Genomic DNA, 17398 nt, shown 5'->3' with positions numbered 1-17398 from the left:
GAGGTGCAGCACTGTGGAGAGCTTTGTGGATGAGGGAGGAGATGTATGGAGGTGCAGCACTGTGGAGAGCTTTGTGGATGAGGGAGGAGATGTATGGAGGTGCAGCACTGTGGAGAGCTTTGTGGATGAGGGAGGAGATGTATGGAGGTGCAGCACTGTGCAGAGCTTTGTGGATGAGGGAGGAGATGTATGGAGGTGCAGCACTGTGGAGAGCTTTGTGGGTGAGGGGGGGAGATGTATGGAGGTGCAGCACTGTGGAGAGCTTTGTGGGTGAGGGGGGGGAGATGTATGGAGGTGCAGCACTGTGGAGAGCTTTGTGGATGAGGGAGGAGATGTATGGAGGTGCAGCACTGTGGAGAGCTTTGTGGATGAGGGAGGAGATGTATGGAGGTGCAGCACTGTGGAGAGCTTTGTGGATGAGGGAGTAGATGTATAGAGGTGCAGCACTGTGCAGAACTTTGTGGATGAGGTAGGAGATGTATGGAGGTGCAGCACTGTGGAGAGCTTTGTGGGTGAGGGGGGGAGATGTATGGAGGTGCAGCACTGTGGAGAGCTTTGTGGATGAGGGAGGAGATGTATAGAGGTGCAGCACTGTGGAGAGCTTTGTGGATGAGGGAGGAGATGTATGGAGGTGCAGCAATGTGGAGAGCTTTGTGGATGAGGGAGGAGATGTATGGAGGTGCAGCACTGTGGAGAGCTTTGTGGATGAGGGAGGAGATGTATGGAGGTGCAGCACTGTGGAGAGCTTTGTGGATGAGGGAGTAGATGTATGGAGGTGCAGCACTGTGGAGAACTTTGTGGATGAGGTAGGAGATGTATGGAGGTGCAGCACTGTGGAGAGCTTTGTGGATGAGGGAGGAGATGTATGGAGGTGTAGCACTGTGGAGAGCTTTGTGGGTGAGGTAGATGTATGGAGGTGTAGCACTGTGCAGAGCTTTGTGGATAAGGGAGGAGATGTATGGAGGTGTAGCACTGTGCAGAGCTTTGTGGATGAGGTAGGAGATATATGGAGGTGCAGCACTGTGCAGAGCTTTGTGGATGAGGTAGGAGATGTATGGAGGTGCAGCACTGTGGAGAGCTTTGTGGGTGAGGTAGGAGATATATGGAGGTGCAGCACTGTGCAGAGCTTTGTGGATGAGGTAGGAGATGTATGGAGGTGCAGCACTGTGGAGAGCTTTGTGGATGAGGTAGGAGATGTATGGAGGTGCAGCACTGTGGAGATCTTTGTGGATGAGGGAGGAGATGTATGGAGGTGTAGCACTGTGCAGAGCTTTGTGGATGAGGTAGGAGATGTATGGAGGTGCAGCACTGTGGAGATCTTTGTGGATGAGGGAGGAGATGTATGGAGGTGTAGCACTGTGCAGAGCTTTGTGGGTGAGGTAGATGTATGGAGGTGCAGCACTGTGGAGAGCTTTGTGGATGAGGGAGGAGATGTATGGAGGTGCAGCACTGTGGAGAACTTTGTGGATGAGGGAGGAGATATATGGAGGTGCAGCACTGTGGAGAGCTTTGTGGATGAGGGAGGAGATGTATGGAGGTGCAGCACTGTGGAGAGCTTTGTGGATGAGGGAGGAGATGTATGGAGGTTCAGCACTGTGGAGAGCTTTGTGGATGAGGGAGGAGATGTATGGAGGTGCAGCACTGTGGAGAGCTTTGTGGATGAGGGAGGAGATGTATGAAGGTGCAGCACTGTGGAGAGCTTTGTGGATGAGGGAGGAGATGTATGGAGGTGTAGCACTGTGGAGAGCTTTGTGGATGAGGGAGGAGATGTATGGAGGTGCAGCACTGTGGAGAACTTTGTGGATGAGGTAGGAGATGTATGGAGGTGCAGCACTGTGGAGAGCTTTGTGGATGAGGGAGGAGATGTATGGAGGTGCAGCACTGTGGAGAGCTTTGTGGATGAGGGAGGAGATGTATGGAGGAGCAGCACTGTGGAGAGCTTTGTGGATGAGGGAGGAGATGTATGGAGGTGCAGCACTGTGCAGAGCTTTGTGGATGAGGGAGGAGATGTATGGAGGTGCAGCACTGTGGAGAACTTTGTGGATGAGGGAGGAGATGTATGGAGGTGCAGCACTGTGGAGAGCTTTGTGGGTGAGGGGGGGGGAGATGTATGGAGGTGCAGCACTCTGGAGAGCTTTGTGGGTGAGGGGGGGGGAGATGTATGGAGGTGCAGCACTGTGGAGAGCTTTGTGGATGAGGGAGGAGATGTATGGAGGTGCAGCACTGTGGAGAGCTTTGTGGATGAGGGAGGAGATGTATGGAGGTGTAGCACTGTGGAGAGCTTTGTGGATGAGGGAGGAGATGTATGGAGGTGCAGCACTGTGGAGAACTTTGTGGATGAGGTAGGAGATGTATGGAGGTGCAGCACTGTGGAGAGCTTTGTGGATGAGGGAGGAGATGTATGGAGGTGCAGCACTGTGGAGAGCTTTGTGGATGAGGGAGGAGATGTATGGAGGAGCAGCACTGTGGAGAGCTTTGTGGATGAGGGAGGAGATGTATGGAGGTGCAGCACTGTGCAGAGCTTTGTGGATGAGGGAGGAGATGTATGGAGGTGCAGCACTGTGGAGAACTTTGTGGATGAGGGAGGAGATGTATGGAGGTGCAGCACTGTGGAGAGCTTTGTGGGTGAGGGGGGGGGGGGAGGTATGGAGGTGCAGCACTCTGGAGAGCTTTGTGGGTGAGGGGGGGGGGAGATGTATGGAGGTGCAGCACTGTGGAGAGCTTTGTGGATGAGGGAGGAGATGTATGGAGGTGCAGCACTGTGGAGAGCTTTGTGGATGAGGGAGTAGATGTATAGAGGTGCAGCACTGTGCAGAACTTTGTGGATGAGGTAGGAGATGTATGGAGGTGCAGCACTGTGGAGAGCTTTGTGGGTGAGGGGGGGAGATGTATGGAGGTGCAGCACTGTGGAGAGCTTTGTGGATGAGGGAGGAGATGTATAGAGGTGCAGCACTGTGGAGAGCTTTGTGGATGAGGGAGGAGATGTATGGAGGTGCAGCACTGTGGAGAGCTTTGTGGATGAGGGAGGAGATGTATGGAGGTGCAGCACTGTGGAGAGCTTTGTGGATGAGGGAGGAGATGTATGGAGGTGCAGCACTGTGGAGAGCTTTGTGGATGAGGGAGTAGATGTATAGAGGTGCAGCACTGTGGAGAGCTTTGTGGATGAGGTAGGAGATGTATGGAGGTGCAGCACTGTGGAGAACTTTGTGGATGAGGGAGGAGATGTATGGAGGTGCAGCACTGTGGAGAGCTTTGTGGATGATGTAGGGAGGTGCAGCACTGTGGAGAGCTTTGTGGATGAGGGAGGAGATGTATGGAGGTGCAGCACTGTGGAGAGCTTTGTGGATGAGGGAGGAGATGTATGGAGGTGCAGCACTGTGGAGATCTTTGTGGATGAGGGAGGAGATGTATGGAGGTGTAGCACTGTGCAGAGCTTTGTGGGTGAGGTAGATGTATGGAGGTGCAGCACTGTGGAGAGCTTTGTGGATGAGGGAGGAGATGTATGGAGGTGCAGCACTGTGGAGAACTTTGTGGATGAGGGAGGAGATATATGGAGGTGCAGCACTGTGGAGAGCTTTGTGGATGAGGGAGGAGATGTATGGAGGTGCAGCACTGTGGAGAGCTTTGTGGATGAGGGAGGAGATGTATGGAGGTTCAGCACTGTGGAGAGCTTTGTGGATGAGGGAGGAGATGTATGGAGGTTCAGCACTGTGGAGAGCTTTGTGGATGAGGGAGGAGATGTATGGAGGTGCAGCACTGTGGAGAGCTTTGTGGATGAGGGAGGAGATGTATGAAGGTGCAGCACTGTGGAGAGCTTTGTGGATGAGGGAGGAGATGTATGGAGGTGTAGCACTGTGGAGAGCTTTGTGGATGAGGGAGGAGATGTATGGAGGTGCAGCACTGTGGAGAACTTTGTGGATGAGGTAGGAGATGTATGGAGGTGCAGCACTGTGGAGAGCTTTGTGGATGAGGGAGGAGATGTATGGAGGTGCAGCACTGTGGAGAGCTTTGTGGATGAGGGAGGAGATGTATGGAGGTGCAGCACTGTGGAGAGCTTTGTGGATGAGGGAGGAGATGTATGGAGGTGCAGCACTGTGCAGAGCTTTGTGGATGAGGGAGGAGATGTATGGAGGTGCAGCACTGTGGAGAACTTTGTGGATGAGGGAGGAGATGTATGGAGGTGCAGCACTGTGGAGAGCTTTGTGGGTGAGGGGGGGGGAGATGTATGGAGGTGCAGCACTCTGGAGAGCTTTGTGGGTGAGGGGGGGGGAGGTGTATGGAGGTGCAGCACTGTGGAGAGCTTTGTGGATGAGGGAGGAGATGTATGGAGGTGCAGCACTGTGGAGAGCTTTGTGGATGAGGGAGTAGATGTATAGAGGTGCAGCACTGTGCAGAACTTTGTGGATGAGGTAGGAGATGTATGGAGGTGCAGCACTGTGGAGAGCTTTGTGGGTGAGGGGGGGAGATGTATGGAGGTGCAGCACTGTGGAGAGCTTTGTGGATGAGGGAGGAGATGTATAGAGGTGCAGCACTGTGGAGAGCTTTGTGGATGAGGGAGGAGATGTATGGAGGTGCAGCACTGTGGAGAGCTTTGTGGATGAGGGAGGAGATGTATGGAGGTGCAGCACTGTGGAGAGCTTTGTGGATGAGGGAGGAGATGTATGGAGGTGCAGCACTGTGGAGAGCTTTGTGGATGAGGGAGTAGATGTATAGAGGTGCAGCACTGTGGAGAGCTTTGTGGATGAGGTAGGAGATGTATGGAGGTGCAGCACTGTGGAGAACTTTGTGGATGAGGGAGGAGATGTATGGAGGTGCAGCACTGTGGAGAGCTTTGTGGATGATGTAGGGAGGTGCAGCACTGTGGAGAGCTTTGTGGATGAGGGAGGAGATGTATGGAGGTGCAGCACTGTGGAGAGCTTTGTGGATGAGGGAGGAGATGTATGGAGGTGCAGCACTGTGGAGAGCTTTGTGGATGAGGGAGGAGATGTATGGAGGTGCAGCACTGTGCAGAGCTTTGTGGGTGAGAAGTTTGAACTGTATTCTGTAGTGGATGGGCAACCAGTGAAGTGACTGGCACAGACTAGTAGCGTCAGTGTAGTGGTTGGATGGATAGATGAGCCTGGCTGCAGCATTTAGGACGCACTGAAGGGGGTAGAGTTTAGTGAGAGGGAGACCGAGTAGTAGTGAAGTACAGTAGTCAAGACGAGAATGAATAAATGGCAACAACAAGAGTTTTTGCCGTTTCCACTGTGAGAAAAGGGCGGATTCTGGTGATATTCTTGAGGTGCAGACGACACGTGTTTTATCATGTTTAGTGGGGCGTCACAGATCTCAAAAATTTCGGACAACCTCTCTAAAAATGGTGAGAAGGAGAGTCAGATCACAGTGATTTAACGTTAAAAAACCCCTTTAAGGGCTCATGCACACAAACGTATTTTCTTTCCGTGTCCATTCCGTTTTTTTTTAGGACTGAATGCGGAACCATTTAATTCAATGCGTCCGCAAAAACAACAGAAATTACTCCGTCTGCATTCTGTTTCCGTCCGTATTTCAGTTTTGCAAAAAAATAGAACATGTCCTATAACGGACAAGGATAGTACTGTTCTATTGGGGGCCAGCTGCTCCGTTCCGCAAAATACGGAATGCACACGGACGTAATCAGTATTTTTTGCAGATCCGTTTTTTGCGGACCGCAAAATACATACGGTCGTGTGCATGGCATGAGCCCTTAAAGGGTATTTCCATTTGAGGCATTGATCTCATATTGCGAGGATATGCTATCAGTCAGATAGGTGCAGGTCCCACCTCTGGGACCAGCTCCTACGTCCAGTATTGGTCACCGAAGTGAAGGGAGAGCAGGCACGCCACCAAAACCATCCTCCATTCACTGTTATGGGAGTTCCGAAAATAGACAAGCGCTGGTTTGTCTATTTCGGGCATTCCCATAGCGGTGTAGAGGTGGCCGTGCATGTGGGGTGCACTCTCCACTACGGGACTTCTCAAAATAGTCGAGTGTGCTTGCTCAGCTATTTTCTGAACTCCCATAGCAATGAATAGACAGCACGCTTGCTGTGCATACAGCGCTCTCCTTCGCTTCGGGGCGGGTTTCAAAGGTGGGACGCATACTTATCTGACACTGATGGAATATCCTAGCAATATGCCATCAATGTCTGACTCTGAGGCTAAACGAGATCCTGTGTCTCGTGACAGATGTCTCAGAAAATCCCATGACTTGCAGTGTAGTCCACGAGAGCAAAGTTGTGTGTGACTGTACTTACACTGCACGCCTGGTGTCAGACCCCCATCCATCGCATATTGATCAATATTATTTCCAGGAGAACCCCTTTAACCTCATGTCTTAGCCAGGGTGGAGACAACCCACTCACACTGTAATGCTTAATTTTCCCTGTGGTGGCGCTGCAGAGAAATCGGACAGGAGAGGACAGTTTGTGCAGAACCCCAGGCTTTCCTTCACCTGGAGAAATGTCCAGTCATTGCCCTATATCTAAGTGCCCCCTTCCTTCAGCTATGCCCCTGAATCCTGTGGTCGCTTGCCGTGTACCTCCGTGTGTCAGGCTCGCCATGGTTTGGATGTATGTTATCAGAGATACCATAAGGACTCATGCACACGGTCCGCAAATTGCGAATCCACAAAACACGGATGCCGCCAACAGAATGGGCCACCAATAATAGAAATGCCTAATCTTTTCTGCAAAACAGACAAGGATAGGACGTGTTCTATATTTATTTATTTTTTTGCGTGGCCACGGAACGGAGCAACGGATGCGGACAGCACACATCGAGGTGAATGGGTCCGCAAAAAATGCGGCTCGGATTGCGGACCCAAACAACGTTCGTGTGCATGAGTCCTAAGGCTGGATGCATGGATGCAAATAAAAATAAATGATGTAAACTTTGTGCCATAGTCCTGACATCCAGTAGCAGCTGCGGTGCCTGAGGTAAGTGACTTACCGTGTGGTAAATGTATGATTTTACAGCACTTTATGCCTATGAAGTGTCTAGAACATGAGGCATGGAGCAGTAAAGGTGGCATAATCCGATTTATCATACAGGGGGCGCCACCTGAACCAGCGGTTGGCACCTGTGCTGACCCATTATATAGCGGTGAGATACGTCTACTTCTTACATGAGTTCCTCCCCTAGAGAATGGTACAGTCTACCGTGTGGTGTGAACAGCAGCTTACATTGCAGAGACTGACTAGACACCGAGGGACCGCAGCAGGACTGTGCGGGGCGGCACACAGCCGCGCACTGTCACCAGCTTCCCGCACTCCACTGTGTCCACACATAGAGACACAATGTGCAGGGCGACGTCATGGAAAGAACTACGTCACGACCAATTAGCCAACGGGAAGGGGCCGGGTGGGCGTGTCCAGTGGAGGGGGGAGCGCGGGAGGCGCGCACACTGCCAGTGCCTATTCCGGGCGCGGACCAATGTCCAAGCAGAGACGCTGAGGAGGAGACGTCACAGCCCGGTGAGCGAGGACCACGTGACGGCCTGAGGCAGGGCGGGAGGGCACCACTAAGGGGTGTGAGGAGGGTAGTGACCCTCCTCGTCCAGCGGCTTCTTTCAGTGCTCCTCCCAACGTGCAATTAAAAAATAGTGAGCGCCCTGGAGTTCCCCCTATGAGTGCGGGCAGTGCCAGTGGACGCTGACAGCAGGCTAGCTGGGCTGCCCGCGGCCGGCTCCGTGTTTGTCATTTCAGTCAGGTCTGTGCAGCTAGCCGGTCCTCCCCCTCCTCATCCTGCTCACCACTCCCTCCTCCCTCCCCCATCACTTCTCCAGCTCCTGCCGCCTTCAGTCTGCGTGTGAGGGAGAGAGCGGCCGGCGGGGGAGCCGGGGGACACCATGCTGTGATCAGGCGCCTCCTCTCTCCCCCACAACTAGACCTCCACCTGCATCGCCGCCGCCTCCTCCTCGTCCAGGTAAGCGGCCCAGGCTGACACCTAACGGAATGGAGTGGCCATCCTCGTCGCCCGTGTCATTGACAGGTGCCCTTTGTACTGGTATGCCAGCCGCTGTCACCTCGCCTCATCCATCCACGTCCTCACGCCGCCTCCCCCCCTCATTGTCCGGCCAGATGCCTTCACAGGCCAGTGCTCTGCTGATGCCACCACGGGGGAGGAGGAGGATGGTGGTGGGATTAGATGGATGTGGCAGCAGCGCAGGTCTCGCTCGGTGGAGGTGGGCGCTTGGACACCTGGTGCCCTCTGGCTCTGGGGGCACACACCAGTTGAATCTCCTGCCTGATGTGTGGTCGCTTTGACCTTGAATGAGATCTGTACCTTCATCTCTGTGAGGTAACCTTGGCTGTGCATTGATTGTGGGGAGCCCTTGGCATGCTGCAGGTCAGGGGGTCAGTGCCAGTAGATGCCCTGTGCAGGTGCTGCTGCCCCAGGATTGTGACCACTGGTGGGACAGATGCTGCTGCTTCCCCTGGGTGATGGCACTGTCAGCTGGAGCCTGGCTGCTGCTGCTACATGAATTGTGCTTGTGAACGGTTTTGCGTGTGCTGGTCGGATTAAGTAGCTGGGATTAGTCTCCTGGCTGCTTACTATTACAGATGGAGGAGAGCCTTCCTATGCTGTGTGCTGGGGACACGGCCATAATCTGCAGTGGAACCTCCTCTCCGTTTCTGACACTTTGCCTTTTAATCGCTCCCTGGTCCTGTTCAGGAAGGAGCCTCTGGATGTGTCTGTTACAGCTGGATCTGTCTCTTTAGTTATCCATCCTATTACCCCTTCTGTTTTACGCTTGAAATTCCCTTCTATGTTCTTATCTTTATTTTTACTTGTTCTTGGACCGCTCTGTAAGTTGGATTGTATATTGTAGGGTATGGTAGGCTGTGGAAGAATGCACCAGGTATTGGGCCAGGGGGCGTGAAAGGCTGCTGATGCAGGTTGTGTTCTGGAATGACCAGTACGGCCGCCCTGAACATGGTGGATCCACTTCATGGGCTTTTAGGCTGTCACCAGACGCTCTAGATGTGATAGACTAGACGAGGAGCCTCAGGGCTATGTTCCTGCTCATGTTTCATAGTCATGAGGAGTATTGACAGCACTGCGATTCAACCAAGTGACCTGGTATGTGATGGTATTAGTAAGCGTGACGGTGGTGCCAGAGAGAGGACTTCTTCAGACCTGGTATATGATTGTATTAATAAGAGTGACGGTGGTGCCAGAGAGAGGACTTCTTCAGACCTGGTATAATAAGAGTGACGGTGGTGCCAGAGAGAGGACTTCTTCAGACCTGGTATAATAAGAGTGACGGTGGTGCCAGAGAGAGGACTTCTTCAGACCTGGTATAATAAAAGTGACGGTGGTGCCAGAGAGAGGACTTCTTCAGACCTGGTATAATAAGAGTGACGGTGGTGCCAGAGAGAGGACCTCTTTAGACCTGGTATAATAAAAGTGACGGTGGTGCCAGAGAGAGGACCTCTTTAGACCTGGTATAATAAAAGTGATGGTGGTGCCAGAGAGAGGACCTCTTTAGACCTGGTATAATAAAAGTGATGGTGGTGCCAGAGAGAGGACTTCTTCAGACCTGGTATAATAAGAGTGATGGTGCCAGAGAGAGGACTTCTTTAGACCTGGTATATGATTGTATTAATAAGAGTGACGGTGGTGCCAGAGAGAGGACCTCTTCAGACCTGGTGTCCGATTATATTAATAAAATTTACGGTGGTTCCAGAGAGGAGACCTCTTCAGGTTGTCCGTAGTCGTCTTGAGCTTTGATCTCTAGCCTTTGATCTTCCTTCCAGTGTGATTTAGATTAGAGGAGTGCAAGGGTTGATATTTGCGCTTAGGTTGTTCTAATGGATGTTGCTTTTTTAAATTTTTTTATTTGACAGTTTTGGTTATGAGCCATTTGTATGGTTCACATCCCACATATTTGTAGTTCAGCTAATATTGCAGAATATCTTCCCTTATTAGTGAACATGAACTAAGTGGCAGACTGGTACAGAAGGGGAGAAGACCCTACTGGTGAGGGCTCACAAGGGAAGGAGGCAGAAGCTGCTCAGATGGTAACATACTGGCAGCAGGTTATTGGGGGCTTTCCTGTTGGTTTTAAAGGTCGGGGAGTGTCTGTGTTGAGGTAGTCGGCTGCTGGGAGAAGTCTTGGGGACAGACATTTACTTGTGCTATTTAGGAAGCAGTCCTTTCTGCCATCGCTCAGCAGATTGACCCTTTCCTACCTGGTAAGGCACAGGCTACCCCATTGTGTTTTTGGATATTATTATAATAGTCTGTCTGATAATCTGTATGTTAGTCTTTGTTATATTGTGGGGCTTGCATGAAATAATGTCTTTATTTCTGCTATGTACATAAGACAGGGGAGAGCCTTCTGGCCAACAGGTCACCACGCTACAAGAGTTGGGCTCTCCGTGGCTGCCATGACAACAGGTGGACTCCTCATTTATCATTGTGAAGGGGTCAGTTGACCGGTTCTCCAGTGTCACCCTCCTATGAATATCTGCCAGTGTTGGAAGGAACCCTTTCAGAAAGTGTGGAGGTTCAGGGCACCTGCTGGCTTTGTGTCACCAGTACAGAGTGCTTTCTTCCACCCCTCCTCCTCATCTGATAAAAAGATGACTGCAGATTGACAGAGGGAAGTGAGAAAACCGCCGATAGATTTTCTGCTAAGTTGCCTTATACGTCATGATGTGATTTCTAGCCGACACATCCAGCTCGTTTCACGTAGCGTTTCCCCACTCGTTATGGTTTCTTGCTTGCCTAGTAGAGCTGGAGGCCTGGGATTCTTATAGGAAAGGAACCTTTGTTGTCGGCGGCTGAAATCGGAAACCAAAGTAAGGTCCAATTAACAGCAGAACATAGTTCATACTGCGCACCTTGATATTGCAGTTTTTATTTTTATTTTTTTTGCCTTTTTTAATGCTTTATAATCTAGATATTTGGCCATTGTTTTACGTTTCAGTGTTTTGTCTCCATTTTATTTTGTGTGAGGTAGTCCCGGGTCAGGGACCAGACTAATGTCCGATAGTCTGTCTCTGTCCTAGAGTCTGTAATAGAGCATGTAGCATCGTATGCACATTGTAGAGCCAGAACGTTACTCGGATGGAGTCCATCCACCTGTCAGGAGGCGAGTGAACAGTCAGTTTGTGAATTTGGAAGCAAGAGAAAATGGGCAAGGGTAAGGATCTTGACCCCACAGAAAACATACTGTGCCCCAAATTGCTGGATGTGATTAGGACACAGTATGTAATGGCAGACCAGTCAGAGTACACGTGCTGCAGTGGGCATCAAAAGTGGAGGAATCGCATTTACCTTTGTATCGCGCATGGAAAGGGGACATCCCTGTGCGGTGAATAGGGCTTTTCATATGAAGTATTACTGCAGCATATGTACAATAGAAATATTGTTTAGGTTTTTATGTATATTACCTTTTACTCTCTGGTAACCCCCTATGCCTGAAATTCTGGTCCACCTTCTGCATTCGGTAGTGGACTTTACATGCTCAATAGCTTTCTTTTCTCTTCTGGGGGACGGTGTAGTGTGGCATTGCATAGCTTAGTGCTGGGGAGGTGTGTGAGGGACTCTTTTTCTATGTAGGGGAGGAACACAGGAGTAGGACTTGAAGGGGTTATCCAGGTTGCGCCACGATCCTGTCCGGTGGCCACTTCTGGGGTCATGTGATCCTAGCCTGGGGTTAGAACCCGCAGCGCATGGTTGAGACCGAATCTCTCGCCACGGCACATGATTCCGGAAGTGGCCACCGCATGGGATAGCAGTGCAACCTGGATAACAAGAGATAACTGCAGTGCACTCCTGGGAGATGCAGGTGCTTGATGGTCATGTAGGATGAGCTACTGCCCACCCACAGAAAGGGAAAACGAGAGCTGCAGAGTTGAATAGCAAAAATAATGAAAAAGGTGAAAATTATACAGGAGAGCATTATTATATATTTTTTTGCGTTTATATAGTTAAAATTGATGGTGTGCCTATTTTCTATTTATTTCATGGGCTAACCCTTTTAAATATGCAGGCATGCTGTGGATCCGCACACGGGTCTAGCCCCATTCCATGTGACTAATCCTGTGTGCCCATCTGCTGTAGTTTTCCTGAGCATGCCATCACGTGAATCTCCAGTCTGCAACTGAGAATATCGATGCCACATGAACTACAGTGGGAGTTGGTGTACGCAGATGCCATGCAGATTTCCGAGTGGAATATGCGACCGAATCGTAGAAAACCTGCTGTGTGAACACTGCCTAATATGTCCCTAAACACAGAAAAACTTGTCAAGGGACGGTTTGAGGAACACAAGAAAGAGTTCAGGATGATGACTTTGCCTCCAAATTCACCATCATCTGTGGGATGTACTGGGGAAACAAGTCTGATCCATGGAGACCCCACCTCACCACTGATATTGATGACCAACCCGAGGATAGGTCATCAATAGCAGATCGCCAGCAGTCAAAGCTGTATGACGAGGTAGTGGCGGTTGTGCGAACGCTGCCTCCATTTGGAAATCGCACGCAGTCTATTCACTCCTATTCATTCCATTCAAGTGAATAGCTTTAATTTCACTGTGCAGGTCACCAATATCGTAGCACTGCACAACTCCCCAGGATAGGCCAATCATATCTGATCAGCGGGGGTCCAACATCCCACCCCTGCCTGCATCGGAGAGCCGGTGGAAGTGAATGGGAGCCCCCAGCACCATCCACTACAGAAATGGACAGAGCTGCTGCAGAACAGGACCCCCGCTGATGAGATAAATCACCTGCTGCTGTCTTCATAGTTCCTGCTTTGACGGGGGGAACCTGGGTAGGGCTTAGTTGTGCTTTCTCCTCGTGGAAGAGGATATTGTGCCTATTAATGATGACTGGATTAGCAGTGTGGTCCTTGACTTTTGTCCTGCCCCTCATGACTTGGTATTGTTCGCCTGCCGCTTCATTAATTGCTCAAACGAGCGCGTTGGCACTGACCCCGCTGCTTGCCAAAGCATTATTGCTACTTTTGTCAGAGCATCCTTTGTTACCGAACATTTGGGTTAGTTTGTATCAAGTTGCGTATTAGGAGCTGGTGACATGGATGACATGTGACTGGAACAGAGGTTTGTCATTAGCAGGTGTCCTCTACAACCAGCGTCTCGAATCGCCGCTTATTCCGATTTTATCACTGGCATTTTCCAATTCATCAAACGCTTGTGAAACGGCCAGTTTCCTCCTCTTGTTGTTGTTGTTATTGTGTTTGTTGTTGTTGTTTTTGTCTTTCTGACTTGGCTCAGGGGTGGTTTAAGTAGTTTTATTAAAAAAATTTTTCATTGTTTCAGTGCTGGCGTATATGTACTGCGGTTCTGTAATATAGAATATAGTCGGGCAGTATCAAACCAAATGCGTTGTAAAAACGGTCTCTCGTGTACCTGGTTTTGACACCAATGAGAATGTGGTAACAAAATAAGGTGTTTTCCACAAAAAAAGTTTGTCTTGTAACCGGGGAGGTAGGATATTATGTGTAGCTGCCATATGGCTCCTTCAGGTTTTGCATGAAAATACAGATCAAATAAGCGCCCGGTTTTTTTTTATTTATTTTTAATTTGTTCAGCTTTTTGGTTCTGTATTTTATCAGTTTTTGTTCTATATTTTGCTATAAATGGTCCATTGTAAAATCTTTCATTTTTCGTGTTGCTGAGATACAGATAAAAATAAATAAAAAAAATGGGATTCGCACGTGTTTTTGAACTATGTGCGTGCAACTCTACGTTTATTTCACATTGTATGGAGTTGGGGGGCTGACCTAACTGGCCCATTCATGGGGGCTGGCCCATGCCCATTTAATTAGAGCATGGTATAGTTGGATCCTGCTTTGCCCTGAATTCATTTTGCAGGCTTGGGCCCCGGAGTGTCATGTTTCCATCTAAATAGACTACCTTGTCCATGGTGGGTGGACCTACAAAATTTTTATCAAAATTGTGCGCCAAGCGCCTGATGCTCAGTAAGTATAGCGGTAGTGCCATGTTTTCAGTGTCTGCGCGTGTCTTTGTGCATGGAGTAGTGTGTGGCTACGTGTAGTATTTGTTTTACGCCGCTCTTTGAGATCTTCTGTGCTAATTAGGCGCATCCTCCGGCAGTCCGTGTGCCGAAAGGAAATCTCCAGCAGCTCAGAGTCTTCATATGCGCCCAGAAACTTGCACAAACGAAATGTTCTGGGCACGCTGGTACCACCCATCCCCCGCATAGTGTTTTTTTTTTTTTTTTTTTTCCACCAGAAAGCGGGCGCAGAGAGATGATAAATCTCCCCCATGGTTTGTAATTTCCCATTGACTTCTGTGGGCTAAAAATTGTGCCAGTACCGCTCCATTGGAAGGTGACGTTCACATGACGTCTGAGCTAGAGATGAGCGAATTTCATGTTATGAAATGCGTTCACGCTTCGTTTGGTGGTAAAATCAGAATTGCGTTATGGATTCCGTTACCACGGACCATAACGCAGTTATATGATGGAATGCCTTTAGAGACATTCCGTCATAATAGAAGCCTATGGGCTGCAAAATGGATCCATCCCGTTTCCGTTTATGCAGGAGAGTCCTCTCCCCTGTCATAGAATTGCGTTATGGTCCGTGGTAACGGAATCCAGAACTCAATTCTGCTTTGACCACCAAACAAAATATGAAATGGGCTCCTCTCCAGTCGGAGCCTTCTGTCAGGTGTACGCTCTGGGAGTCCTGCCTAACATACGTCTCTGATCCAAGGCTCCGACATATGTCCACTGTACAAGCCTTTTAAAGGGTCACTAACTTTTTCTATAAACTTGAGACATATCAAGGGTTTAGATCAGTGGAGGTTTGAGTGCTGAGACCCCTTCCAGTCCCTAAAATGGAAACCGCTTTATTTTCTAGATCCATGGTAAGTAGCGGTCGGCAGAGATTTAAAATTATATTCTTTTTTTTTCTGTATCCACGCGGAAACTGCTTTCCATTGCTATGCCTTGTAGTTTAAGGTTACTTTCCCTTTCCGCTATTGAGATTCGTCATAGGAAAAAACTTAATTGTTAATGGGGACAAAACTGAACTGAAGGGAATGGAGTGACCAGAATGCGTTCCGTTTAATTGCGTTCGCATGACGCACACAGACGTGCTGATAGCAGCGTTTTTGAGTGCGTCCTGGGATGAGGAGCCAGACGGATTCGTCATGACTCGCAATGTAAGTCAATGGTGACGGATCCGTTTTCTCTGACGCTAAAGAAAACTCATCCATCCTCTAGGACGTTGAAGTTTCTGTGCCACGGAAAGAAAAAAAAAATGTTCCTTGACTGTATGGAGCTAAATCTGTGTGCAGATCTGTGGCATACCAACTGCAAACCTTGGCAGAAAGCCAGTGGTCAGCCTCAGATGTCTGAACATACCCTTTAGTGATCCCGGAAGGTGCCAGTCACTAGGACGGTATGCAGTATCATGTCTGAATCTATGGGGCAGTATATATAATGCAGATACAGGGCGCTGGCACCCTCTTCATTCTCTTCCAGCAGGCCCTCTAAGCCAATGCACCGGAGTCTCTTAGACTGAGGATTTCTCCTGCAGCATGTATGTACTGTATTGGAATGCTGCGGTCATACAAGGTCACTTTGCCAAAAATAGAAGCCTGCTACCTGTTGCTGGCAGTTGGTTGCGTTATATAGAATTACAGGATCTCGTGCAAATGGTTCCTTTTGTAGTTTTCAGGGGGCCTGATCTGAAAGCGTCCAGGAAGATTTACTGGTGGGTGATAATGTAAAGGTATCGGGGGATGTCCCGAGACCTCCACCTTCATTATCGCCTTCACAGTCTTTGGTTACACACATTCTTGCTCTGTGTCGTTGCAGGCGGTCAGGTATCGGAAAGCGTAGCGGCTTGGCCTGCATTGTGTACGAGGTATGGTGCGGAGTGGTCACCATGGCCACATACATAGGAGTTTGTGTTACTTCTGAATAAATAACCCTTGTGCAGAGATCGCAGATATCAAATTACAGCCTGACTTGTAGATTCTACCTTCCCAGTCATGTAATGACAATAATACGTTCTGAAATGAGAATGGACATTTATTAAGGGCATTACGCCACTATCGTGGTGTAAAAAAGTCGGAAATGATGACGGACGCCATATGTGCACCGTAATCTAGGAGGGGGTCTGCCAGATTTACTATAACTTTCGCCAGAAGTTGGCGAGAATTATAGCTGAAGTCTACGCCAACCTGTAGCTAGACTTCGGTATCTGGCGCACAGAAGGGCAGAGATGCACATATTTTATTAAATTGAGCACCTCTCACGCCAGTGCAGGTAGATAAAGAGCGGCCGATGGGTACTCGGTGTTGATAAGCTGTGTTATGTCTGTAAGGGCATGTTCACATGTAGGCACAGACTACTTAGAAGACCTGTAACTACTTGCACTCCACATGTAATACCAATTCTGGAGCATCTCCTTTATTAATCCTGCTAGAATTATGTATAAATTTCTAGCGGTTTGCAATGAAGGTCCAGATGGGTGTTATCATTTGGGGGTGTGCCCCTACACAGTCTGACACTGGCAGAATGAATGGATAGTGTCAAACTATTCTGGGACCAACCCCTCAAGTGGTAACACTCATCTGGACCTGCTTTTAATAAATTCATAACGTCTAGTAGGAATAATAAAGGAACGGCACATCATAGTCATAAGAATAGGTGCTCCAAGTCAGACATCAATATATTACAGCCCAGAGATAACTTGCTTAGCAAATACTTGCATTTCTCCTAAAGTAGTTCTCAAGGCCTTAGAACGCTCATTTGTAGTGTTCCTCTGCTGATCCTCTTGGAAATGTATGACTTAATGAAGAACTGGGCTGGTTTTGATTTCTTCCAGTTTTTCTTTCCAGCTAAGGGCTCTTTCACACTTGCGTTGTCCGGATCCGGCGTGTACTCCATTTGCCGGAATTACACGCCGGATCCGGAAAAACGCAAGTGAACTGAAAGCATTTGAAGACTGATCCGTCTTCAAAATGCGTTCAGTGTTACTATGGCACCCAGGACGCTATTAAAGTCCTGGTTGCCATAGTAGTAGTGGGGAGCAGTATACTTACCGTCCGTGCTGCTCCCGGGGCTCTTCAGAATGACGTCAGAGCGCCCCATGCGCTTGGGGGGCCCTGACGTAACTCTGAAGCGCCCCGGGAGCCGCACGGACGGTAAGTATACTGCTCCCCCGCTCCCCACTACACTTTACCATGGAAAACAGGACTTTAGCGTCCCGGCAGCCATGGTAACCATTCAGAAAAAGCTAAACGTCGGATCCGGCAATGCGCCGAAACGACGTTTAGCTTAAGGCCGGATCCGGATCAATGCCTTTCAATGGGCATTAATTCCGGATCCGGCCTTGCAGCAAGTGTTCAGGATTTTTGGCCGGA

At 49.5% G+C, this 17398-nt stretch overlaps 1 protein-coding gene across 5 annotated transcripts in view; it reads left to right on the top strand.

Moving 5' to 3' along the window:
* Positions 1-7419: 7419 nt before the first annotated feature.
* Positions 7420-17398, top strand: part of ATP2B1 (ATPase plasma membrane Ca2+ transporting 1) — a 110060-nt gene continuing 100081 nt past the window's right edge. For 2 of the 5 annotated variants that reach the window (XM_040408740.1, XM_040408719.1), the window contains exon 1: positions 7507-7947. The gene's annotated coding sequence lies outside the window, so the exon portion shown is untranslated. The other 3 variants (XM_040408724.1, XM_040408729.1, XM_040408733.1) reach the window with 3 other exon arrangements.

This window comes from Bufo bufo, chromosome 1 (assembly GCF_905171765.1).
Source record: "Bufo bufo chromosome 1, aBufBuf1.1, whole genome shotgun sequence".
In the NCBI taxonomy this organism is placed as follows: Eukaryota; Metazoa; Chordata; class Amphibia; order Anura; family Bufonidae; genus Bufo; species Bufo bufo.
Note: the sequence above shows the minus strand (reverse complement) of the source record. Positions and strands in the feature narration are given on the sequence as shown.